Genomic DNA, 27,485 nt, shown 5'->3' with positions numbered 1-27,485 from the left:
GAGGTCTTCTCCAATGAGTGACATTTAATCTAATCAATGGAAGCATTTTAAGGAGGATTCAGAAGAGACAGTCACTCTGCTTTAGCCAATGAGCCTCTCACGTGGAGTTTGTACAGACCCTTCACTGAAGTCACCAGCTTCATAGCCTGCCCTACAGACTTGGACCCTTACATTCCCATGGTTTCCCAGCCAGTCCCTTCTGATAGTTTGTTTAGGGCCTTCTTTGGTTGCCAGCTTGTGGCCTGCCCTACAGACGCTGGACTCTGCATTCCCAAGGTTATGTGAGACACTTATCATTTTTGCATCTATGGATATCTCCTGCTGATTCTATTTCTTTAGAGAACCCTAGCTAATACAGCTTTGTACTGGGAGTGGGGTACTGCTGCAGTTTGCAATTACCAAACATGTTGGAATGGCTTTCTAAATGTAAAAAGGAAGATTTTGAAGGAGTTGTGAGAAGCATCATAGAGAAGGCCTATAATGCTTTGAAGAGACTGTTGGTAGAAATGTGGACTTTACATATCTGTTGGTAAGGCCTTACTCAGAGATGAAGCATGTGTTATTATACACCAGAAGGAAGATGACCCTTGTTTTAAAATGGCAGATAATCTGGCAAAGTTGACTAATGATTTTGGCTGGAAGACAGATTTTAAAAGCCATGAACTTGAATACTTAGCAGAAGAGATTTCCAAATTAAATGTGGAAAGTGAAGCCTGGTTTCTCCTCACAGCTTAGAGTGAAATGAGACAGGAAAGAGATAAGCTGAGAACTGAACTCTTGGGTATAAAGAAACCAGAAATTGATGTTCTGGAAAATTCTTGGCTCCTAGGATGTGAGACCCCAGAGAGTGGTGTCCCACATGAAAATTTAACCAAATGAGGAGCCAGTCAGCCATTTCAGAGAAAGCCAGAATTGGACATGGAGTTATCCAGGAAGGATATATGGAAACTCCTTATGTCTGATGGGCATGATCCAAGGCTACTGCATAGAAAGCCAATGAGAGTGTTTTGGGACCTGTACAAACAGAACCACTGCAAGTTGGAACTGAGAAGGACAGTGAAGAATCACATTGAAGGAAAAATAACTTCAGAGGCAAAATCACGGATGCTGGGGTTTTAAGTCAATAAGTATTGGGCCCAGAGAGTGGACCCACCTCAGCATGTGGAGAGAGTGAGTTGCCCCAAAGGCACCTCACTGCAATGGAAGAGTTATGCCACATCAGGCCCTGGCAAGGGAGAAGTACATTCCTTGGAGTTTGGGGAGAGCCTTGCTGCCACCAGGTTCTCAATGAAGGGATTGAGTGTGTGCCCCAGTGATAGCAGAGAGCCTGGGTGCAGCCCTTGATTGTTAGAGAGGAACAGCCATGAAAAAGGTGGTTTCCCCAATGTCCCCCAAGGTTGCATTCAGAGAGAGGCAGGCCATGGCAAAGGACCCTTGGAAAGGGTGGGGCTGCTGAGTTTTCTAAAGTCCCAAGGATAATTGACTCTCAGACTTTGAAATCTGATGGAATTTTCCCTGTAGGCTTTCAAAAAAATATTTGAGTCAGGTGAGGACTGTGTTCTTTCCTTCCTATGAAAATGAATATATGTATGCTATGACTGCTCCTCCTTTGCATGCTGTTGGTACACTGGCAGCAAATAACTTGTCTAAGTTTCACAGGTCCAGAGCCAGAGACAAATTTTGCCTTAGGACAGTCCATGCCTGTAACTGACTTTGATGATATTTTATACTGTATCTGACTTGGTATTGTATTTGCATTGTGACTGAAATTGTTTAAGGCTTTCTAACATTATTAGGGAATGAATTTATTTTGCATTTAGAAAGAACATGACTTTTGAAGTCCAAATGGTGGAATGTGCTGGTTTGAATCTGTGGTGGATCCCAGAATTGCCATGCCCTTTAATCCTCATTCAATATTGATGGCTGGAAGCATTTTGATTGTTCCAATTAAGATGTGACCTGCCCAATTGTGGGTGGTAGCTTTTGATCAGAAGCTTCCATGTAGTTGTGACTCCACCTATTAATCCTCTAGAAAAGGAAACCTATTGGAAAGAGTCACTTTTAAGAGTCACAAGAAAGCCACAACAGAATGCCACAGAACCATGAAGCAGAGTCCACCAGCCAGTGACTTTTGGAGATGAAGAAGATGAAAGCCTCCTTAAGACCTGGGGAGCAAGTTGGCAGATGATGCCATGTTTGCCATGTGCCTTTCCAGATGAGAGATAAACCTGACCATATTTGTCATGTGCCTTTCCAGATGAGAGAGAAATCCTGACCTTCATCAGCCTTCTTGAATCAAGGTACCTTTCTCTGGATGCTATAGATTGGATGCTTCTATACATTTGCTTTAATTGGGACTTTTCATAGTCCTAAAACTGTAAACTTGTAACTTATTAAATTACCCTTTTTAAAAAGCCATTCCATTTCTGGTGCATAGCATTATGGTAGCTAGAAAATCAGAACATGGTCTTTGATCCATTTTGAGTTAATTTTTATGTAAGGAATGAGATAGGGGCTCTCTTTCATTCTTTTCACTATGAATATCCAGTTCTCCCAGCACCATTTTTTGAAGAGGCCATTCTGTCTAAATTGAGTGGGCTTGGCCACCTTGTCATAATGCCGGATGTAATTTTGGCCCCGTTCCTCTAGCTCTCTGCCTAGCAACATATTCAAGCTATCCCATTGGATCTTTCTGCTCTCAGCTCACCCAATCCCTTGCTGCTACCCCTTAGCCTCCTCACCAATCATGCAGCGTGCCTCCCCTGGCCCCTCCCTATTTCCGCCTCACCACTATATAAAGCTCTGTACTTCCACTAATAAACGTTCTGGTGCACACGCCTTGCCAGCTCCTCCAGTTCCCGTGAGTCATTCTTCGTCTCGCGCGCCCTCCAGACCTTCGAGCCCCCGGGACTGGTCGGCTACCGAGTTCCCCCGTCTCGCTGCGAGGAAGACCCCAGGCGGGAGCTAGGGAAAGCTCCTGCATCATAAGTCAATTTTCCATAAATAAAAGGGCCTATCTTTGAACTCAATTCAACTCCATTGGTAGGTCTATCTATCTTTATGCCAGTACAAGGCTGTTTTGAACACCATAGCTTTGTAATATGCTCTGCATTCACACAGTGTGAGACTTCCTAGTTAATTTTTCTTTCTCAGGGTATTTTTTAGCTATTCCCAGCATCCTGCCATCCCAAATAAATGTGATTATTGGTTTTTCTATTTCTGCAATGTAAGTTGTAGGGATTTTGATTGGTATTGCTTTGGATCAATAAATCATTTTGGGTAGAATTGATATTTTAACTACATTTAATCTTCTAATCGAAGAACACATTATGTTCTTCCATTTATTTAGGTCTTCCTTGATTTATTTGTCAATGTTTTGTAGTTTTCTGTGTATCATTTCTTCATGTTTTGGGCTGAATTTATTCCTAAATATGTGATTCTTTTGATTGTTAATGTAAATGGATTTTTTCCTTGTTTTCATCCTCACATTGCTTGTTACTACTGTATAGAAACACTATTCATTTTTTTTGCATGTTTACTTGTATTCTGCAACTTTGCTGAACTTCATATTAACTCTAGAAGATTTCTTGTAGTTTTTTGGGGACTTTCAACATATAGGATCCTGTCATTCACAAACAGTGAAAGTTTTACTTATTCCTTTCCAGTCTGATGCTTTTTATTGCTTTTCCTTGCCTAATTCCTCTGGCTAGATCTTCTAATACAATGTTGAATAACAAGGGTGACAATGGACATCCTTGTTTGTTCTGTATCTTACAGGGAAATCTTTCAGTATTTCACCATTGAGTATGATATTAGCTGTGGGCTTTTCATCTGTGTTTCAAAATGTTTTTATCAAGAAATTCTGCTAAATTTTCAAAAATAACCTTTCAGCATCCCTGAGATGATGTCATATTTTCCCCCTTTTATTTGTTGATGTTGTATATTAAATTAACTTATTTTCTTGTTTTGAACCAGCCTTGAATACCTGTAGTAAAACACACTTGGTCATGATGTAGAATTCTTTTAATATGCTGCTGGATTCAACTTGCAATTATTTTGTAGAGGAATTTTTCACTTTTATTCATTAGAGAGTTTGGTCTGTAATTTTTCTTCTTGGAGTGCCTTTGCTTGGCTTTGGTATTGGGGGATATTGTCTTCATAGGAGTTAGGAAACCTTCTCTCTTCTTCAACGGTTTTGAAAAATTTGAACAAGACTAGCACTAAACTTCCTAAAATGCTTTCTAGAATTCACATGTGAAGACACTGTTCCTGGACTTTCCTTTCTTGGGAGGTTTTTGTGAGTGAATATATCTCTTTATATATGATTCATTTGTTGAGATATTCTATTTCTCTTCAAGTTAATGTAAATTATTCACGTGTTTCTAGGAAGTTGTCCATTTCATTTAAATTGCCTAGTTTGTTGGCATACAGTTGTTAAAAGTATCCTCTCATTATCACTTTAATTTCTGCTGTGTCAGCAGTTATGTCCCCACTTCCATTTCTATTTTATTTGCCTGTGTGTTCTCTCTTTTTCAGTCTAGGCAATGGTCCATTGATTTTGTTGATTTCTCAAAGAACAAATGTCCGGCTTTGTTGATCCTCTCTATTGTTGCTATATTCTTGATTGCATGTATATCTGCTCTAATCTTTCTTTTTCCTTCCCTTCTCTTTGTTTTGGGGTTACTTTTCCAGATCTTATTTTATTTTCTCCAAGTGTGCAGTTAAGTTCTTGATTTTTGCCCTTTCTTCTTTTTTTCAACATATGAGTTTAGGGCAATACATTTTCCTCCCAGCACTATATACACTACATCCCATAAGTTTTAATATACTGTGTTGTTGCTTTAATTTGCCTCAGGATATTTAATGATTTTTCTTGAAATTTCTCTTTGATCCAAGTGTTGTTTAAGAATGTATTATTTGACTCCATATATTTGTGAATTTCCCAACCTTTTAGTGTTATTTCTTTCCATATTCATTCCATTTCAGTCTGAGGAAGTTTTTTTGTGTAATTTCAATTTTTAAAATTTATTGATACCTATTTTCTGACCTAACTGGTGTTCTATCCTGGAGAATTATCCATGACTATTTGCAAAGAATGTATATACTGCTGTTAGGTGCAATGTTCTGCATATGTGTGTTAGGGCTAGTTCATTTATCATGTTATTCAAGATCTCTGTTCTTTTAGTGATCCTCCACCTAGATGTTCTATCCATTGATGGGAGTGGTGTATTGAATTTTCCAACCATTAATGTAGAGGTGTCTACCTCTTCCTTTAGCATTTCCAGTGTTTGTATCATGTATTATGGGACACTTTGTCTAGGTGCATAAATGTTTGTGATTATTTCTTCTTTAGAAGTCATCTCTGGTTTTTCTTATTTTTAACTTTTTTTTTGGTGTAACATAACATATATACAAAGGAAAGAAATAAAAAGCAATCATTTTTAAAGCACTGTTCCACAAGTGGTTACAGGACAAATCCCAGAGTTTGTTATGGGCTACCATATGATCCCTTCAGATTTTTCTTACTAGCTGTTACAGAATATAAGAAGCTAGAAGGCATAAACTTTTTTATCATCACAATTGACTTTTTAAAATCTTTTTTTGTGAAAAATAACATATATACAAAAAAAACAATGAATTTCAAAGCACAGCACTACAATTAGTTATGGTACATATTTCAGAGTTTGACAAGAGTTACAATTCCACACTTTGAGGATTTTACTTCTAGCTGATCCAAAATATTGGAGACTAAAAGAGTTATTAATTTAATAATTCAGCAATCATACTCATTTGTTAACTCTTATCTTCTCTGTATAACCACCATCAACTTTGATCTTTCTATACCTCTCTTTCAGGGAGTTTGTGTTATGGCCAATCTGACTTTTAATGTTGAGTCTGTCACTAATATGGGTTAGGGAGATGGAACTATCTGATATTTTGGAGAAGCTGGACCCTCTAGGTTTCAGGAGTTATCTGGTTCAGGGACCCATCTGGAGGTTGTAGATTTCTGGAAAGTTACACTAGTGCATGTAAACATCTGTGCAATCATATATTGCCTTAGGTGTTCTTTAAAATTGGCTTGGAATGGCCCTCATTTGGGTTTGTCAGGTAATGTAGGTAGTGATGTCTAACTGAGGCTTACATAACAGCCACCTCCACAGTAGCCTCTCACCTCTATATGGACTCTCTCTGTCACTGATATTTTATCAGTTACATTTTTTCCCCTTTGGTCAGGATGGAATTGTTGATACCACTGTTTCAGGACCAGATTCATCCCTGGGATTTATCTTCCATGCTACCAGGGAGACTATGAACCCTGGATGTCATGTCCCATGTAAGGGAGAGAGCAGTGATTTCACTTGCAGAGCCAGGCTTGAGAAATTGGGCAACAAAAATCTGAGCAACAAAAGAAGTTCTCCAAAAGTAACACTTACGCATATCTACAGGTAAGCTAAGTTTCTCAACTACCTACATAAGCATCACAAGATTAAGTCTCAAGATCAAGGGCATGGCCTACTGATTTGTGTGTCCCTAAAGTTTGACACAGTATCAGGGGATTTCCTGATGGTAAAGTTAAAAAGTTCCATGCTTTTGCTCCCAATACATTTAACTATATACTTAATATACCCTAGGGTGTACCGAGGCATTATATTAAGCTATACAAGATTAAAGGACTTCTTTATTATACTGGGCTCCCTGTGTTTCAACTGTTGAAATGAACTATACAAACTAATTGAGTTAGACTACATGCTACAGAAAATTTTGGTTCCAGAACAAATAAAGCTTTCTTCCTTTGTTCTTAAAGAGTATGGGGAGCTTTAAAATATAAACAATGTCTTTCTTACCCTTGTGTTCTGAATTTTTTTTCTCAAAATTTTGTGGCATTTTATTCCAAATATAGTTTTTTTAAGGAAGGGAGAGGTTTCTTGGTTAGAGAAAAATGGTTTTTAATAAATGTTATTTCAAGAGCTTAAAATTGACATTTAAAAGCAGAGCAAAGACTTATGATGTCTGATGATGACTTGGTCTCTTCTGTGGCTTTACTTGGACTACAGCTGAGTTTCAGAGCCTTGGTTTCTCTTCCAGGAATGTGTCTTGGTGAGTTGGCCATTAACACCCACCAGCAGCACATGGATACCTTTTATTGGGTGATTGACTGGGAGGGGATGATCTCCATCTCCAGCCTGGTAGGGCTCCTTGAGAAGCATTTCTTCCCCAAGTGGCTTCAGCTACACTTTGGTTTGCTTATTTGGGGGTGGAGAGTTCATGTAATTTCCTGCCAAGGCCTAACTGTAGGTACTTGGTCCTTGGATAACAGTCAGATGACAACCCTTTAATTATGTATTGAAAAAAATTATATATATTAGGATATAAATGAATTTTAAAAAATAATTCTTGGCTCCTTACAACAATCCCAGAGACTGAGGCTCAAAGAGCTTACCTGTAAGGTCCCATGGCTACCAAGCTAACTCATACTAAGTGCCCAGCTGTTCAGCCCCCAGAAATCCTTATGTCAGAAGCTGGTAGGACTAGGCTTGAAACAAAGAGCCCCTTTGCAAATTTTGCCTCCTATTTGTTGCCTGAAAGGATGGGTTCTTATTTCTTCTTTTTTGGCAGGTGCTGTGCTCATGGCTTAGTAACAGCCCAAATTATGAGGAAATCACCAAGTGGATTGGAAATCCATGTTCTCAGACACACATCCATCTATTAAGGATAAATTTAACGAAGCACTTGATAGAATGAACCAGGCTGTGTCCTCCAACATTGGTAAGTGGGGAGTCCAGTTTTGGATGTGCTAGCATTGAGTTCCATGTCTCCAAGTCCTTCAAGGGCCACCTCCGTTTTCACATCCTCTGGAAAACTTCCTCAGACATCCCAGTCTCCATGTTCCCAGAACTCCTCAGTTGGCACTTGACATTCTGGTTCCAGATAATCCTATAAACACATGTTTTGTTTCCCCTAATACATTTTAAATTCCACCAGGGCAGGAGAAGCCCACCAGAGTAGGCCGTATGTTTTTCAGGGTATTTAAAGTTACCTACCTCTTTGGCAGTGAGGAGTTTAAAACTCAACCAAGTGAGATAGGCGTGGAATAGTAACTGATAATGGGGTCAAGGTTTCCAGTTCTGAAAGGAGTTTCAGATACCCCTGCCAGTTATCTTCAGATCTGTGATCCTAGGCTCCTGTCTAAACTTTCTCCATTGGTGATCACCTGTTTTAGTGCTTTGGGTCTTGGAGGCAGAGCTGCTCATCAGTAAGTCACAGATTTTATAATGGTGGCACATCTAACATCTCACACTTAGGCCAAATAATCATCTTTGATATCACTTTGAGAACACCTTTCCCCCCTCCTCTGCCTCTCTCAGGTGCCTACATGCAGCCTGGAGCACGGGAGAACATTGCCCATCTTATCCACACTGAGCGGAGGAAGGATTTCCAGTACGAGGCCATGCCGGAGCGACAAGAGGCCGAGAACATGGCTCAGAGGGGCATCAGTGTGGTGGCCAGCTCAGTGCTCATGAATCTTAAGGACCTTATTCAGACCAAGGCTGAGGAACACAACATCGTCTTCATGCCCATCATTGGAAAGTGACATGAAGGGAAGCAGCTCTATACCTTTGGCCACATTGTAATCTACATTGACCAGGGAGTGGCATTCATCCAGGGGGAGAAGACATGGGTGCCCACCTCCCTGCAGAGCCTGATTGACATGGCCAAGTAGACGGCCAAGGGCCAGGGCAGTCTGGAGGCTTGCGCCTAAGAGGGATGTTCAAAACGCTTCTTAAAAATAAAACATTACTTTAAATTATCTTTTAAAAGGTAACTTCTCTATTCAGGATTTACTCCATGTCAGGCAGCATCACCAAGGAAGGATATACAACATAATTATGCTTTTTTTTTTGCAGATTTTAAATGTGTAACTCTTCATAACAAATCATCAAACACATGAATCATTCCTTAAACACAAAATTCAAGTTAAAATGTTTCCTGTTTTTATCACTGAAATTTGGTCCACTAGCAAAGAAAGACCTCTCTGTGGTCCTCTCCTGGCAGAGTCCTCTACCTCAGCTGTCACCAGATACATTACCGTGAGTTCACGTCAGCAGCTTAAGGACCCTTCACCTTGTTCCTGATGATTTCAAGGTCCTCACAGTCCTGATAATCTGGTTCTTCCTGAAACACCCATGTATCCATGGAGAGTAGTTTTAGCTTTTGTACAAGGAAGCAATGGATGGAGGCATCATTAAATATATCCATGTACTGTGACGTCTGAGGAAACTCAAGCTCCTCTAGTTCTTTTAAAATCTTGGCAATGTAGGGATAATTTTTCTGCAGAATCCTTGTCAGCAACCTTTCCTCAAGTCCTTTGAAATTGTTTCCAATGATGATCATCTAGGAAAGGGCATCTACTGACCAGTTACTCCATAAAAGACTGTTGTACAAAGCTGTCCCACAATGGAGCATGTAAAAGATGGTGGGATTACCACAAATGCTCTGCTTTCCTTCCTCGTTCTCACTGAGAACAGCCACACCAAAGGCATTAAGAGTGGCAATTTCCAGTTGGCTAAACAATGGGTCATATATCAAGCAGTAACTTCTGGGAATCTGGCACTTTTACAGGCAGAGCAGCAAAAATGTTAGCTGGTTTCTAGCTATGATGCAGGTGGCAGAGTTTCCAATGCCATAACACACACACTTCCAATGACAGGTCTCCACGACCAGAGTCTCTCTGGGGATGGAGTCAGGGGCCACATCTGACTCCTCTGGTGATGGGTCAAGATACAGGTTTCCAAGGGTGTCTGAAAGACTGCCCACAAAGGTCTTCAGCTGTTCCGAATGTTTCCTAAGGCATCCACCAATGGTTTCTAGTGCTGAACTCCAGAAATCAGAGATGAGCAGATCCTCCCAGGCCTCCCGGATGTGACGAAGCACTACTCTGCTGTCCTCCTCAGACTCTGTCTCCGGACTCCCGGCCGCCACCTCCTTCCGCCGCAGTCTCCAGGCTGCTGAGCACCTTCTCTGTGGAGCCACCGCCTGCCAGATCTGTGTTCCGAATTTAACCACAACATTCAGCTTTGTTCTTATCTCTAAATAACAGGTTCATATATACATGTTTCATTGCATGTATATACCACATTTTGTTAATCTACTCATCTGCTGATGAGCATTTGTTTGTTTTCATCTTTTTGCTGATTATGAATAATGCTGCTATGAACATCAGTGTGCAGACGTCTGTTTGTGCCATTGCTCTCTGCTGTTCTGGGCATTTACCAAGTAGTGCTATTGCCTGGTCACAGGGCAACTCTATTTTTAGTTTCCTAAGGAAATGTCAAACAGTCATCCATAGTGGTGGCACAATTATATGTTCCCACAAGCAGTGCACAAGTGTCCCAATTTCTCCACATCCTCTGCAACATTTATAGTTTTCTGTTTGTTTAATAGCAGCCATTCTTATAGTTGTGAGGTAGTATCTCATTGTAGTCTTGATCTGCATTTCCCTTATAGCCAAAGAAAATGAACATCTCTTCATGTGCTTTTGAGCCATCTGCATTTGTTCTTCAGAAAAATGCCTATTCATATCTTTTGCCCAATTTATAATTTGGTTGTTCTTTTGTTGTTGAGTTGTATGATTTTTTTGTGTATACAGAATATCAAACCTGTGTCTGATATGTTATTTCCAAATATTTTTCCCATTGAGTTGGCTGCCTCTTCACCTTTTTGACAAAGTCTTTTGAAGTGCAAAAGCATTTGATTTTGAGAAGTTCATATTCATTTTTTAAAAAAAATTTTTTGCTTGTGCTTTGGGTGTAAAGCTTAGGAAGCTAATTCCTACTACTAGGTCTTGAATATTACACCACTTCCTTCTCACCATTGTAGTGCTAATTGAACTGAACTCAGTCTTATGTGGTTTCCATTGTAGGTATTGGATTGTTTTTATCTTGCTGCTTTCAGAATTTTCTGCTTCTTTTCAACCTGACAAACTGATTAGTATATGTCTTGTGGAATGTCTCTTTGGATTTATTCTGTTTGGAGTTCATTGGGCTTCTTTGACTTGTAGATTTATGCCCTTTACAAGGATTGGGAAGTTTCCCCCATTATATTCTCAATTATTCTTCCTAGTCCTTTACTCCTCTCTTCTCCTTCCATTCTTATATTTGTGCACTTCATTTTGTCTATCATTTCCCTGAATTCCAATTCAAATTTTTCCATCTTTTTTGCCATTTGCTATTTTGAGTGTTTGAAATCAGTTAGCCTGCCCTCTAGCTCACTTACTCTTTCTTCTGTCTCTTCAAATCTGCTGTCTGTGCCTTTATTATTTTCTTATTTGGTCAACAGTCTTTAATCTCTGTGATATCTGCTATTTTTCTATTTATTCTTTCAAATCTCTCTTTATGCTCTTCTATTGTCTTCTTGATCTCCTTCAAATCATTAGCCATCTGTGCTGGTTTGAAAGGATATATGTCCCCTAGAAAAACCATGTTTTATCTAAATCCCATTTCATAAAGGCAGAATAATCCTGATTCAGTACTGTATGTTTGAAACTGTAATCAGATCATCTCCCTGGAGATGTGATTTAATCAAGACTGGCTGTTAAACTGGATTAGATGATGACATGTCTCCACCCATTTGGTGGGTCTTGATAAGTTTCCAGAGTCCTATAAAAAGAAAACATTTTGGAGAATAAAAGACTTTCAGAGAAAGCAGAGCAGAATGACATAGCCATGAGAATTAGAGTCCACCAGCCAGTGACCTTTGGAGATGAAGAAGGAAAATGTCTCCTGGGGGCCTTCATGAAACAGGAAGCCAGAAGAAGAAGCTAGAAGATGATGCCATGTCCACCATGTGCCCTTCCTGATGAGAGAGAAACTATGACTGTGTTCAGCATGTGCCTTCTCACTTGAGAGAGAAACCCTGAACTTCATTGGCCTTTCTGAACCAAGGTATCTTTCCTGGATGCCTTTGATTGTACATTTCTATAGACTTACTGTAATTGGGACAGTTTCTCAGCCTTAGAACTATAAAGTAACAACTTATTAAATTCCCCTTTTTAAAATCCATTCCATTTCTGGTATACTGCATTCTGGCAGCTAGCAGACTAGAACACCATCCCACTTATTTTATTTAGTAGATTTATATGAACATCTTTGATTGCTGTTCCAATGTCTGTGTCTCCTCTAGTGTTTTAACTTGGTCATTACACTGAGTCATAACTGTCTGGATTGTGATATGTTTGGTGATCTTTTGTTGTTTTGTCACATATCAATATCTTGATTGATTTACTTTGGGAGTTGATTTCCTTCAGTAGTCTTATGCCTTGTGTTTGTGGGGTGGATATGTAGCAGGATGCAGGGTATGGGGCAGAGCATAACAGTGCAGTGATGTGTTGCAGTGCAGGTATAAGCACAGGTGGAGATGTAATGCTAAGACTTTAAAATGTGGACACCAGTGGCCGGGGGGGATGTAGCTGTGTAGATACAGATGTCTGGGGGCATAACCCTGGTGAGCACTGGTCTAGGGCATGGGGCCCTTTATGTGCATATGCAGAGCTATAACTTCAAGTTGGCTTTATGCCTGCTTGGGCTGTGAGTGGATGTGACCCAGATGCACAATTCAGTGCTTTCCCAGAGTTTGGTGGCTTGACTCAGGGCCATGCACATGTGCAGGTCTATGAGTGCCATAAAATGATGTTCCTAGAGCTGAAGGGCATAATTGGGGTCCATGCACATGCATGGTTCTAGGAGTGCCATAAACTGATTTTCCCAGAGCTGAGGGGCTTGACAAAGGGCTGAGTGCATATGTGGGTCTATGAGTGCCATAAACTGATGTAAAGAGTTTGGGGTGGGGTGGGGTGAGGTGGTGCAGCCCAAAAGGTGGGGAGTGGGTGTATCTTGGTATGGAAGTAAGCACTCACCACTTTTATGTGTTAGAAACAGCCTTCATGGAGCCGGGAAGTGGAGGTAGCGTTCAGGAGGGCTGCAGGAAAGGTGAGTTGGGCTGCACTTGGGGTGGGGGTGGAGGGTGGGTACATGCAGTGGGGGTATTGGTGGGGCAGGGTGCTTGAAGTGCTGGGAGTGGAGGTTGGTAACTGGGTTCAGGTATGTGGGGTATGGGGTGAGTCATATGTCATGAAGCTGCACTGGTGAGGGTAGCACATTAAGGAGTGGAGCTTGGCTTACTTCCTAGTCCTGATCTCCCTGTTGGTGCACTCCTGTGGGCTCCAGGCTTCCACATTAGGCTGCAGTTTTTGGCTTCTCAGTTCCTCAGCTTTTGAAGTCAGGGCTGCCCTATATCAGCCAGATCAGTTGCAGTCTTGAACTTTCATCTCAGTAGCCCTCCCATACGTTCTCTAACTTTTCTTTGGAGCAGAGCTGAACTTGATCTCCTTTATGCCATCTTCCCAGAATCCAAAAATCATCTCTTTTATTAACATAGAGTGTCCTTCTTTGTTTCTTTTAACTGTCTTACATATAGCTATAATTTTGCCTTATATTGGTATAGCTAACCCTGCCCTTTTCTGGTTGTTGTTTGCATAGAATATCTTTTTATAACTTTCACTTTCAACCCATTTTTGTCCTTGAGTCTTAAATGAGTCTCTTGTAGACAACATATTGATGGATCCTTTTTTTTTTTAACCATTCTGACAGTCTGTGTGTTCTGAATGGGCAGTTTAATCTAGCATCCTTCAATGCTATTACAGTGATGGCAATACTGTCTTCAACCATTTTGACCTTTAGATTTTATGTCTTATCTATTTTTTCCTCTTTTTACCTTTTTGATTATCTTACTGATAATTTTCATTTATACACTTTCCTTCAAACCTCTCTCTCCTGTCTGTGACATTTAAAAATCTGATTAGAAAATATTTTGGAATAGATCTATGTGGAGCTATTCTGTTTGGGGTGTGCTGTGCTTCTTGGACTTGTAATTTTTTGTCTTTCATAAGAGTTGGGAAATTTGGGGGTAATTATTTCCTCAATTATTATTTCTGCCCCTTTTCCCTTCTCTTCCCCTTCTGTGATACCCATAACACATATATTTGTGTGCTTCATGTTTTCATCCATTTGCCTAAGACTCTGCTCAAATTTTTCCATTCTTTTCCTTATCTGCTCTTTTTATGTAAGATTTCATATATCTTGTCCTCTAGTTCATTAATTCTTTCTTCTGCCACCTCAAATCTGCTGCAGTATGTATCCATTGCATTTTTCATCTCTTCTGTTATGTCTTTCATTTACCTAAGTTCTGTCATTTTTGTTTGCAAGTCTCCAAGTTCTTTTTTATTGTCATACAGTGTATTCATTATATCCTTAATCTCTTTTGTCACATTTCCCTTCATCTCATTGAATTGATTTAGAAAGCTCATTTAAATATCCTTAATTAATTATTTCAACTCCTGTATCTTATCTGAAGTTTTGTTTTGTTTTTCCCTTTGATTGTTTCTAAGTGTGACTTATGATTTTTTGCAGGTTTCTAGGCATCTTATTTTCCTGCTATTCCGGAGGTAAATTTCTCTCTCTTACCTAAGGTTTTCTCCTTGATTGGATTTGTGCTCTAACTGTTCTTTGACATATGATTCAATGTTTTCTAGACCTATAGCATAGCTTTGGTTTAGCTGGTCAGAATTTTTTCAGCTCTTTTTTTCATTCTTTCCCAGCATGTATGTAATGATTTTTGAGATTACCTTTTTTGTCCAATTGTTTTGTCCCAAGGAAAAGCTTTCTTTTCCCTCTTCCTTCTCAAGAAATAATATTCTCTTGTTTCTTGTTTTGTTTTGTTTTCCTTTGTTGCTTCTTTAATACTCCTTTCTTTACATCTGGGAACTTTTATCTGAAAGCTAATTCTGGGAGAATACCCCTAGAGTGAATCTACACCAGTCAGAAAATTTACATCAGTCCAGGATGTAAGCAGGTGCTGTATTTCAGTATCGATATTCTCTGGGGATGAGGGTGCTAGTCTTTCCTGTGAAGCATCCTGATTCAGTGTTTTTTCTGTCCTCCCCAATAGACGGTGCCTTTCCACCCACTGAATCCCATGGGCCTAGAGTGATTCCTTACTTTCACTTCTCAGCTGACCATATCCTGACCAGCAGCATGGTGGAGGTAGAGGCTGCAGTAAGGGTGAGCTATTTGAAACTGTTGTTGTTTTCCCAGCCCTATTGTGTATTCTATAAATAATAGCTGCCACCTGTGCTGGGACTTGAAACCCACTTTTCTTTGGGTGGAGCCACTCTTCAGCTCCTTGTACCCTGTAGGCTGGAAACATTAGAGTGATGCTTAAGCAGCCCCACTTCCTACATTGCCTTGGTTTGTTTTAGACAGAAGCTGAGCTCTGCTTTTAGCTGACTGAATTGTTGCTGAAATCACAGACTTGGGATCTAAATTCTCTGAATGACACCTGCCATATGCACTGGGCCTTACCTCCCTTTGCTTGGGGAAGATCTGCCATATGGTCTCTAATGTCTCAGTTAAATGTACTTCCACCATTCCCTATTGCAAGACTGAATTACTTTCTTTAATGGGATGCTTAAAAAATTAGCTGTTCTCAGAGCTGGACCTCAGCACCCCAGGTTTAACAATGAGGAGTCAGATTTGGTACCTGGCTCTATGTGCCCTTTTGCTTGGGCACAGCCCTTTTTGAGTAATCTGAGCTCCACCAAATCCAGAAGCCTGTGGGGTTTTTTTTGTTTCTCCTTAACCAGACTCCTCCATGCTTGGAGTTGGGCTGTAACAGATCTCCTGATTTCTTTCTTGATTATATTGCAAATTTATTTGTGCTCAGACTGGTATTCAGTAGTCCAAATTCATTAATCAAACCTGTACATTTGTCCCTGGCTGATTTCCCTTCCTTGTAACTAGGAGAAAGGGTTTCTGTCTCACACTAGAGGGTGACTTTGAGTCACTCTGTCATGGCAGTGGTTGAAGGACACCAGCCTCCACAGCATGGAAGGATTTACTTATAACAGTGATTAATCAGTCTCCCACTTTCATTATTCCTGCCTGGTGGACAATGAGCACCTGGTCTTTGAAGCTCCACAAACATTTTTTTTCAAACAGTTCTTGGTTATTTATTAGCTGCCCTGGTGGATGGACTACCCTTTTCTTAATGTATAGACTATGGATTCAGAAAATTTAGTTATTTTTATACCATCCAAGAAATTTCCTTAAGAACCCCAGCATTATCAATGATTATATATTTTATAAAACAACCAGCTATATACAAACATTAAAGATAGGTATAAATGCCTCAGGCTTGAAATTTTATATAACTAAGGGAATATTTTATAGCTATTATAAATAATACAGTATCAAGGAATTTAAATTAATTATATTTAAAGTTGTATTTGTCATTATTTACCTATGGGGAAAATCATCAATTATGAAAAAATCTGAGATTTACAGAAAGTTTCTCATTTGAGTTCAGCATTCCTCTACTATTTTTAATTTGATTTCTCTGAAATACTCAGAAATAATAGTTTAGCACAAAACAGTACCCTCTGCCATTAATTTGATATCAATGACTCTTGCAATTATACAGAATATATCTGGTTTTCCTTATTCTGTCACTATATGTTACTATTATGGTAACAAAGAGGAATAACAATGTTTGTGAGTGATTCTCTGAATGTACTTTCATGGATTAATTTATATTTATTAATGCAAACTTTTCATTCATTCACGTTCTAAGGCTGTGAAAATGTCCAAATTAAGTCAACAATAAGAGGTCACCTTCACTCAAAAAAGGCCAATGACATTCAGGGTTTCTCTCTCAACTAGAAAGTCATGTGGCAAACATGACAACATCTGCAAGCTTTCTCTCCAGGCTTCTTGTTTTATGAAGCTCCCCCATTTTCCTTTTTCATCTACAAAAGGTCTCTGGCTGCATGTGACTCTCCTAGCTCTCATATTTTCCAAAATGGTTCCCTTTTAAAGGGCCCAAGTAAGTAACCCCACCCTTGGATGGGTGGAGACACATCTCCATGAAAACCATCTAATCAAAAGTTGCCACCCACAACAAGGTGTGTCACATTTCCATGGATAATCAAAAATCTCCCACCTAGCAATATTGATTGAGGATTAAAGGACATGGCTTTTCTGGGGTACACCACAGATTCAAACTGGCACACTATGTAATGCTCCAAGGTGCACAATCAGTGGTTCACATTATCATCATATAGCTGTGCATTTATCATCACAATAAATATTTTTTTGTAAAAAATAACACATATAAGCCATCTGGTCCTGGACTTTTCTTTTCTGGGAGCTTCTTAATGACTGATTCAATTTCTTTGCTTGTGATTGGTTTGTTGAAGCCATCTATTTCTTCTCAAGTCAATGTTGGTTGTTCATGCCTTTCTAGGAAGTTTTCCATTTCATCCACGTTGTCTAGTTTATTAGTATAAAGTGGTTCATAGTATCCTCTTATTACCTCCTTTATTTCTGCAGGATCAATGGTTATGTCTCCTCTTCCATTTCTGGTTTATTTATTTGCATCCTTTCTCTTCTTCATTTTACCAACCTTGCTAAGCATCCATCAATTTTATTGATTTAGAAGAGATATCTTAACATGTTCTACACTACTGGATACCTAGAAATTTTACTGAAATGGTGGGTCCTTGTACTTTTTAATTTATTGCCCACCCTCTGACATGCAAAAGCCTTACCAATAAGCCTAAAATAGTTGCTAAAACTTGCTTACTATGTCCAATCAATGTGATATCATTAATATAATGGATCAGTGTGATGTCTTGTGGGAAGGAGAAATTATCATAGTCCCTGCAGACCAGATTATGACATAGGGCTGGAGAGTTGATATACCCTTGAGGTAGGGCAGTGGGGGTATACTGCTGGCTTATCAGCTGAAATTAAACTTTCTGGTGGTTCTTACTAACAGCTATAGAGAAAAAAGCATTTTCCAGATCAATAGCTGTATACCAGGTACAGTTATTAATGTGCTGATTTTCTCAAGCAATGATACCACATCTAGAACAGCAGCTGCAATTGGAGACACCACCTGGTTAAGCTTACAGTAATCCACTGTCATCCTCCAAGACCCATCTGCTCTCTTTACAGGCCAAATAGGAGAGTTGAATGAGGGCGCGGTGGGAATCACCATCCCTGCATACTTCAAGTCCTTAAGAGTGACACTAACCTCTGCAATCCCTCCAGGAACCCGGTACTGCTTCTGATTTACTATTTTGCTATGTAGGAGCAGTTCTAGTGACTTTCATTTGGTCTTTTCTTCCATAGTAGCCCTCATTCCATGAGTCAGGGAGCCTATATGGGAATTCTTCCAGTTGCTGAGTATGTCTATTCCAGTTATGAGTTTCAGAACTGGGGAGATAATCTCAGAATGGACCTGGGAATCCACTGGATCTACCATGAAATAGACCTGAGCTAAAACTCCATTGATTAACTGACCTTCATAACCTCCTACTCTGGTGGAGAGTGTGTTTCGGGTCTCCTGCAATTAATGTCATGTTTGAGCCAGTGTCTAACAATCCCCTAAATATATGATTATTTCCTTTTCTCCAGTGCACAGTTACCCTGGTAAAAGGCCATAGGACTCTTTAGGCAAGGCTGGGAGGAAGATTAGCAGAACAAATTTTTGGCAGTGTAATAAGGTCCTGCTCCAAGATTACTTGGCCTTCCCCTAATTCAAGGAGCTCTGGGTCTATGAACTGTCTAAAATCTAGAAATTGATTAAGGGGCTGTGACTCCTTGTTTTTTTTTTAAGTTAAGTTAGACTTTTGTTCACTTGACCTAGAACTCTTTTGCTTATACAGCTCAAACAAGAATTTAGTTGAATGCCTATCTATTTTACTTCTAGGAACCCCATGATCTACTAAGCAATGTCTTAAGTCTCTACAAGTCAGTTTAGTTGACTGCTGTTTTGAGTCTGCTGTCCATTATGGTAGCCACATCCACGTGCCTTTAATGGTTAAGCACTACCATTAATGCTTAAGCTTCTGCCAACTCGAGATGCATCATCCACATTGTGTTCAAGGATTCCAGCTCAGTGACAGCAGTTCCCACAGTAATATGGACCTACAGAGAAGGGCGACTATGGAATTCTTTAGGGATGATGGAGCTAGTCCCACAAATTAGTCCTTCAAAGTCCTGGTTAAAAAATGTGTGTGCTTTGGACATTCCTTAGGAGTGTGAGCAGGTCTTCTATGATAAATTCACTCTAACGTTTCAATCTCTCTAAGCCTGTGGATCCCCTCCTGTATGTTATACCAGTTCTGGCATTTTGACCTCAGGTAATGCTTGCCACCTTTTGATCCATGCTTCAGCCAACCACACAAACTGTTAACAACTTTTCTAACCCCTCAAGCCACAACATTGAATACAGAATCTCTGCTTAAAGGGCCCACATCAATAAATTCAGCCAGATCCAACTTTATATTCCATCCACTCTTATCCCATGCCCTTAATTATCATTCTCACACACACTCCCTGATTTTTGTCTATATCAATTAGAAAACTCTTGCAGTTCTTTTGGAGTATAGCATTGTTCTTCATGGGTAAAACTTAGTACCTCACTTTTCAGTGTCTGTTTGGAGTTAAGTCTCATTATAGGTCCTGAAGAAAAGGGGTGATGGGGATAGGTCAGGAAAATAATTTGAAGTGTTCTTCAGTCCAATTACCTCAGGGCATTCTGTTGCAGTTTCATCCAGTGAGACAGGATTGATCTTTCCAGACAGAGGGGTGGTGGCTGTTTCCCCAGGGGAGGTGGTTACAGCATTAGCAGGCACTGAAAGTTTATGTCTTTAAGTGTAGGATGGATGGCAGTTTCTCAGGGCAGATCTTAGAGGTTTTTCTAGCAAAGACCCAAGAGAATTCAGGTTTCCAATTTCCCCAATGCCATCATTATCCACCCATATGTTCCCATCCTAATTTTCAGAATCCCATCCTTTTACAGTCAATGCATTTACAGCAAACACCTGCAAGGTTGAGATTTTAGATTACATTGTAAATCTCCTTTTTGTACACTGAGACTGTGGGTCTTTTTTTCAGAAATCTGAAGTCTGCTTCTGCAACCTCAGGAAATAAGATTTTCTTTCAGGGTAGACATAGAAAGTTTTACATCTTTCATATGGCCTGTAAGTTGCAAATTTGAAGTCTTTAGCTCACCCCTTTCTCTTATAACTGTATCCAGTGTATCTAAGAACAACCAGCCAACATCATTATACCTCTTGACTCCACAAAACTCTGTTAAGGTGTCAAAAACAGAGACTTCCCAGGTGCTCTCTGTGTCTAGAGCACAAGTCTGGATTACAGCCAATAATGCCATGAGTCCTAGCAGGTCTTTGAGTCCTCTCTCTTTCTTGGGAAGAGTGCAAAAAAGATCTTCAGGGAGAATATATATGTCTTAATAACTGTTTGTTTGGATGATGGAGGAAGAGAGGGAGATAAAGAAGTCAGAAAATAATTGCGCATTTGTGTCTAGAAGAAAAGTTAGAAGAGGGACCTTCTTTGGCATGATGATAATTTGTTCTTCTTTGTATATGTTGAATTTAATGTGCCTTAAATTATCAGGTTTCTCTCTCCAACCAACCTATATGATCCTTCTCACCTACTCTCATGTCATCATGCTGATGCTCTGGCTCCATATAGCAGGGAACAGTTATGACTGCTGTCACCTGGGCCAACAAAATGCTGATCCCCAGAAGGAAAAAAAGCAATGCTCAGTCTAATGTTGGGCTTCAGACAGTAGCCTCTGAGAGGCAGTATCATTATGCACTTCCTTTGTGAATGGTCAAAATTCAAGAGCAATCTATAAAACCCCCTTCTATTATCACATCAAAGGTGTGCTTTCATTAATTTGGGAATCCTGACAATTGTATCCTGTGAAAATCTCAGTTCTTAAAAGGAAAATTCAAATCTTCTAATTTCTCATCCCTTCTACCATTCACTGAGACCCTCAAGGATCATTAATATCAATTTCATGTTCACATTTCTTTTCCAAAGTAGATATTGTCTTAACTTTGTCATCAATAGTACAAATGCTTTTGTTTATATAGCTCTATTAAAATATTAGGTTGCTGCTTGTGCATTGTCTCTGGATCCATACAATATTATCTAGCAGAAGCAATCTAAAAGGAGTGGTAAATAATGTCTCAATTTAAAAAATCAGAATCCCAAGTTTCAATTGAGACCCAGTGGGGCCAAAAGACCACTTGTAGATGACATAACCAGGACTGAATTGATTTTCTGATCCCTAGTCTGATGATTTTTCACCTTGCCACCTTTTGGACCTGATTTCAAAGCTCAAGATCCATTAAGGTTGTAAAGACAAAAGCAATCTTAGATCTCTCTGGAAGAAGATGCACAATTCCCAAATTAACAGAGCTGTAATATAGGAAGACCTGCACTCATCCTAGTGGTGAGGAAGTTTTTACACTTCACTCAAAGAGATTGAAAAACACTAGACAGCACTAACAGCTCTTCATAACTTCCACACAAATCATGTGAGCCTGTTTTTAAGAATACTTATACCTACTGTCACACTTGATTTCTTCCTCTCATGGGTAGAGTGGCTTTGTTTTGCAATCCTCACATTGCTTTGCTTCCCACTCTTAAAAGTCATGAGCAGGGCAATTGTAGCACATGATATAAATTATGGCTGAGAACCACAAGGCAGCTATGAGGTAATTCTTACACACTTCCAGGCTTGGACCTGGGAATCTCTTTAACCTGAAAATCTCATTTAAGAATAATTGACATTCTTAATTTAACTTCATTCTCCTTGACCAATTATATGAACTTCATGCAACAACAAAAAATTCCTGTAACTTGCCAGTAAGATGATTTTTATAAAGATGAGTCATTTTTTGACAACTATTGCAATAGGTTTCCTCCTTTCTCCTCATTGAATGAGACTTAGACTGGATTTCCTATAACTAATGCATTGAAATCCTCAAGTACTCCTAATGGGGCAATCAGAAAAGTGAAGGTCCCCTGAGTAGTCCCTCTTTTCTAGCAGGTAAAAATGTAAAAATAAGTACTTTTCCAGTTGTTCATATTTTGCTCCTCTATGGGTATATATTTAACTTACTTTAACCATGAAGACTAGGGCTAGTAGTTTTCTAGAGGGCAAGAGTTAGAGGTCCTGGAAGCTATTCAGTTATGTTCAGAAATTTCTAAGAAAAGCTTGAGACACCTGACAATAGAAAGCAAGCTCAGAGGCTACTGAGAAATCTTGTCCTGATTAATCAATATGGTGGGAGAAATATTAACTCTGATAAATTCATTGCTAAAAAATGTTCCAAACTGAAAATTTCAACATATCATTTTTCTACTAAGAATGTTTCCATATCTTCTTATCATCTATAGTATAAACCCTAAGCTCCTTAACATGATTTTCATAATATGGCCGCTGCACATCTGTCTACCTGCATCTCCTGTCATCACCTTTCTCCTATTCTCCTGTATTTAACAACCTCTAACTCTAAATACCCTACACATTATAGACCTCCCTGGAATGATCGTCTCTTCACTTTGGTCAGCTGGAAAACTCCTATTCTTCTTTCTAACTGCCCACCTCAGGAAATCTTCCTGGCTCTCCCATGTGAAGTATAGGCTCTCTCCCCTCTCACCCATCCCCACCATAGTCCAGGGAATCTTGTACACAGGTCTACTCTTATCATTACTGTCAGCATAAGCATCAGCATCCTCCTTTCTGTCATTTTTGATGTCATCATCATCATCATACTGTATTGGGTTTGTCTCTTTCCTTGTAATACCAGAAAACAAATTCCTTGAGAATAGGTAATGAATGAGAAAGTAAGTGACTGCATTCCACTCTCAAAATGCTTTACCTTATATACAGGCTCATAGAGGTGGGCAAATGTAGGCAAAAAAAATGGATGTCGGGGGCATTTTTCCTTCAGTAAAAGGTTTCAGTTCCTGTCCTCAATAAATCTTTACTTTTAGAGATAAGCTTTAACTTAATGCCTGGATTGAACCCAAAGCAGGTCATGAGCTGTTATGGTTGTTCTCTCACACTTCCTTTTTTTATCACTTCCCTTCCTGCTCTGTTCCTCTCTATTCATGTCAACTCCTCCCCAGAGTGAGACAATTGAAATTGTCTTTATGACCCCAAAGCAACATCAAAAAAGAGTAGGAAACACAAAACAAAACAAAAAACAGTAGGACTTCCTAAACTAGGAAAAGAACAAAAAATTCAAGTAAGAGTGTGTTCTTGGACACATAGGCATTAGATATACTTTAAAAATCATTTTTTCTCCTCTGTCTCTACCCTTCTACTTTCTTCTTTCCTTCCCTCCCTCTCCACCCTGCCCCCACCACTTCTTTCTCTTCCTGTTACATTTTTGGTATTGGTTCAAACTCCTTTTTGGAATACCTTGATATCTAATTTCTCAATCAAGTCTAAAACTTGTCCTGCTTCATCTATTGGAGTTTCCTCTTTCATGACATTACAAGAATCAACTAAATTTTCACAAGTCCAGATTGTTGCAGCTGAGCCACCTTCATATTTGAAAAAAGCATAATCAACATTCTCTCCCCATATGCTTCCTTTCCAGCAGTGTTATTTTTTCACCTTCAGAAATTATAGTGTCAGAATCCCTCAAAGAAGTTAAGAGGTGAGAATTAAACCCAGAATGATTTTGTAAATACATTCCTGAGGGAATGTCTCTTGTACAGTTTCTGTTTTAGACTCCTTGAATTCTCCTTCACCCAATTCTGTGTCATAAACTGGACTAAGTTTAAAGAATCACTGTTCAAAATGACACAAATTTCCTTTTTCATCCAATTCAGCATGTGATCTGGAATGCACACCCAAAGCTGTTTCTTTTTTTTTTTTGGTCTTATGATGATGATGTTTAAAATTCTCTTTATACCATCTAAAAACAAACAGATTTCCCTTTAACAATCTCAGTCCATCCTCACCTTTTTCTCGTCCTTGTTTTTTTTCTATCTGCCCTTCCAATATTTCTTGGTTGTGATTAGAGAGACATTTTTATCTTTGCAAATCTTCATTCGCCAAGCTCTTCTTCAGGCTCCATGAGCAGAGAAATTTCACCTTCCAGCTTACACCTCCCAGTTTTCCTCCTTTCTGATTGAGTCTTATTAGACTGTTTTCAAGTATGGCCTGGGATTATTTCCAATTGTACCTTGGTAGCTTGAAACTTTTATGCTTCTTGGTGGAGGGAAGGCAGTCTATATGGCTAGCTACAATAGTTTTTACATAGTAGATTATCAGTAAATGCTGAATGGGAGAAAGAGTGATTTACCAATTACAAATTTTGGAGGGTGTTTACCTCTAACTTTTTCTGTTTTCCAAAAGGAAATACTTTATCTAGACTCACTAAGTATTTCTCCCTCATTTTTACTTTTGGTAAAGCAGTTTTCATTGATAACCAGGAAAAATTCTCTCTTTGTCTATAAAATTAGTTCATTAGAAAGCTTTTATCTCAAGGCCATAATACCTCTAATTAACATAACTTTGAAATCTTCCTTCTATGAAACTGCCCAAGTAAGTGATCCGTAGTCTTTGTATGTCATCATTCAGCCTTGGCTTTTCTAACACTAGCTGTTTAAATTTAGACACAATTAAAAAAACTATAGGTAGGTATAATAGGATACTTGTATTTTTCTCCTTACTATCTAAAGGAACATAGGGAAAATGAGCTCATTATGAAGGAATGGATACCAATGACCAATACAAGCTGTTACCTCTAGTATTCTCTGAATACACCACATATGCTGGCATTGGAAGTGGTGAAATCAATTTTAAGATTGTTACCTTTCTAGAAAATCCTATGGCTTGTACTGCCTCTCAATTCAGGGCACAGACATTTCAACAAGCAAGCATTCAGCATTCATTCAAGGGCCCTGTAGACTTGGGGCAAGTTCAGCCTGGAGCTTCTGCCTCTGCTTCTGTCTATACAGTTCTGTTCCAGAGCACCCTGAGAATGTCCTCTATAGCAGAGGCACTTCTTTGGAGGTGGAGAGTTGCAAAGACTTAAAGTAAGTGCAGAGACTTAAAGTTCAAGAATAGTCCCCTTTCGTATCTCCTGTTGTTGCTATTGCTACAACAGCCTACCACACTGAGAAGTGCAAGAGTCACCATCTTGTGTCCACTGCTGGGCATGGAACAAATTTTCTTACAGAAGTCAGTGTGGCAGGGTTACCTGCAATTGGAATAGTGCTGTTATTACCTCTCCTTTGTGGGTGAGACTGGAACTCAAACCTCCAATAATTATTGTTAGGTCAGGGGAATAAGGAAGGGCTGGACTCTTGAATTCACTTTGGAATGGGAGGTGAATCATTACAACCAAGGTCTTTACACAGCAAACATCAGCTCACTCATTGCTCAATGGACATCTGACCACCCGCTGCTCAACCCTGTAGCATAATAATCCTTTGTTTAATGTGCCGCCCCTTTCATGCCATCACCTAATCCCTGTCCTTAAAAGCTGCACTCACCAAAGCCCATGCACGGTCTCACCTCACTCCATCTTGGGTTCCGTGAACTCTGCCCGGGAGCGCAGCCAATAAAGCACACTCACTTAAACTCATTTCATCCACTTTCCTTTCTCTCAAATACCTCATATCTTAAAACCTTTCAATTATGTACCTGCGCAGACTAAACCACCTTAAAAACAAGAGTTGGGGATACAATTTATTTATTCAAATAAAAATTAGAGCCTGGTAAAAAAAAAAAAGAGTTGTAAGTTCTCAGCTAACTTCCATTGTTGATGATAATGGTGTTACCTAATCATGCAATTCCCCTGTATGAACCTAAAACATAATGTGTAGAACTATAAAAAAAAGTGCCTGAACATTACTCACAAAGGTTAGAATAAGTATTATGCCTACATCAGTGTTTAGTACAAGAGCTGGATAATATAAGGGAAAACTACTGAAACGTTAGAAGGAAGTAATTAAAATAAGGTTTCAAGAAGGCAAGACAAGTTTCCTTGATGTGAAGGAGTGTGATTCTGAACTCTTTTGCTGCAATTTTAGCCTCAGTCAGCCTCCTTAAAAATCTTGCAAACAGATTCCTTTCAAACATATTGCATCTTTTCTTGTTTAGTTATTAAGAGGAAAAGCCACACTTTTAAAAAGTTGCCTTCTAGGATTTATGGAAAGAGGGAGACAATAGTCTAATAAACATTTCTTATTTCATATCGTGGTCCCCATTTGCCATAAGCAGTAATTGGAGAAGAAAGGAAAAAAAAAGAATCAAGCTAGAATTTTTCAAAATCAATCTTGTACCAGAAAGGTGGGAAAAACAACCTCAGAAAAAATCTACCCATGAAAAGAGAATAACTTCATTCATTTATTCTATATTCATATTTAAACAGTATCTGCCTTGACTAGGGATGCAGTTGTGAGCCAAATCAGAGGCAGACCCTGCTTGTCCCAGTATGATTAAAATGGAAACAACTGCTATGAAAGGATGGCATACGGTGTATACACTGCCTAGTGTGAAGTCTGACCTGGAATGGGGATCAAGGAGACTTCTCTGGAGAAGCCAGGACCTCAAGGAAGGGTGAGAAAGGGATAGGGGGTGGAAGCTCCACAATGAGTCATAAGAATGTAGCATGAGGAAAAAGAACCCAGTGGAGAGGCTGAAGAAAGAGTGAGTGCAGAGAGCAAGGAGGAAGAATAGGAAGAATTTATGGAAAGGGAGGCAGGAGACAGACCAGGAAGGGCTTTATGAACCCCACTGTAGATTTTAATCCTTATTTTAGGACAAATGGGAAGGTGTTGAGTGGTGATCTGCTGAAATTTTCATTTTCAATGCTCAATCTGGTTGTAGTTTGGAAAAGAGAGTGAGACAGGAATACTGAGAGAGAGAATATGGTGGTGCTAGAGAAAGAGATAAAATGGAAAGAGTTAAGAGATACTTAGTAAATAAACTTAATGTAATTTGGTGATGAATTTAAAATGAAAGGCAAAGCAATGCATATGTTGTTGGATTTTCCATCTAGTTGGATGGTGGCACCACTGGTACAGAAAATAAAAGAAAAGACCGAAGTTTGCAGAAGAGCATGATTTATGTTTTGGGCATGTTGAATTTTAGGTGACTTTAAGATGTGGCAGAAGAGATAGAAAAATTTTTAAATGCAGCATAAGTGTTTCAGATGTATGAGGAACACTTGAGTTCCTGCTCTTTTCATCCATTTTTTCTTTCTTCTTGTTGTTGTTTTTATCAGAGAAGTCAGGTTTACAGAAAAGCCAGGCAAAAATTCAGAATTTCCCCATTCCATCCCCTATAATTAACAGTTTGCATTAGTGTGGTAATGTGGTACATTTGTTACAACTGATAAAAGAATGTTATTATAATTTTACTAATTATAGTCCATGTTTTACTTAGGGTTCACTGTTCATGTTTTACAGTGCTATGCTATGTGTTTGTTTTCATTTTTATTCTATTAACCTATATACAACTTGAAATTTTCTCATTTAGACACATTCAGACATATAATTCAGTGCAATTAATTCCATTTACAA

The 27,485-nt window shown here is 39.2% G+C and overlaps 1 long non-coding RNA gene and 1 pseudogene across 1 annotated transcript in view; one reads left to right on the top strand and one right to left on the bottom strand.

Annotated features, from left to right (window-relative positions):
- The window catches only part of LOC143673312 (uncharacterized), a 127,664-nt gene extending 121,385 nt beyond the window's left edge, over nt 1–6,279 (top strand). The window contains exons 3-4 of the long non-coding RNA XR_013170318.1: nt 2,258–2,300; nt 6,235–6,279. This is a non-coding gene — a long non-coding RNA (uncharacterized LOC143673312). The remainder of the gene's footprint in view (nt 1–2,257; nt 2,301–6,234) is intronic.
- Nucleotides 6,280–9,084: 2,805 nt separating this feature from the next.
- Nucleotides 9,085–25,577, bottom strand: LOC143673308 (SRR1-like protein pseudogene; annotated as a pseudogene).
- Nucleotides 25,578–27,485: the final 1,908 nt, after the last annotated feature.

Source organism: Tamandua tetradactyla, unplaced genomic scaffold, assembly GCF_023851605.1.
Source record: "Tamandua tetradactyla isolate mTamTet1 unplaced genomic scaffold, mTamTet1.pri scaffold_96_ctg1, whole genome shotgun sequence".
Classification (NCBI taxonomy): Eukaryota; Metazoa; Chordata; class Mammalia; order Pilosa; family Myrmecophagidae; genus Tamandua; species Tamandua tetradactyla.
Note: the sequence above shows the minus strand (reverse complement) of the source record. Positions and strands in the feature narration are given on the sequence as shown.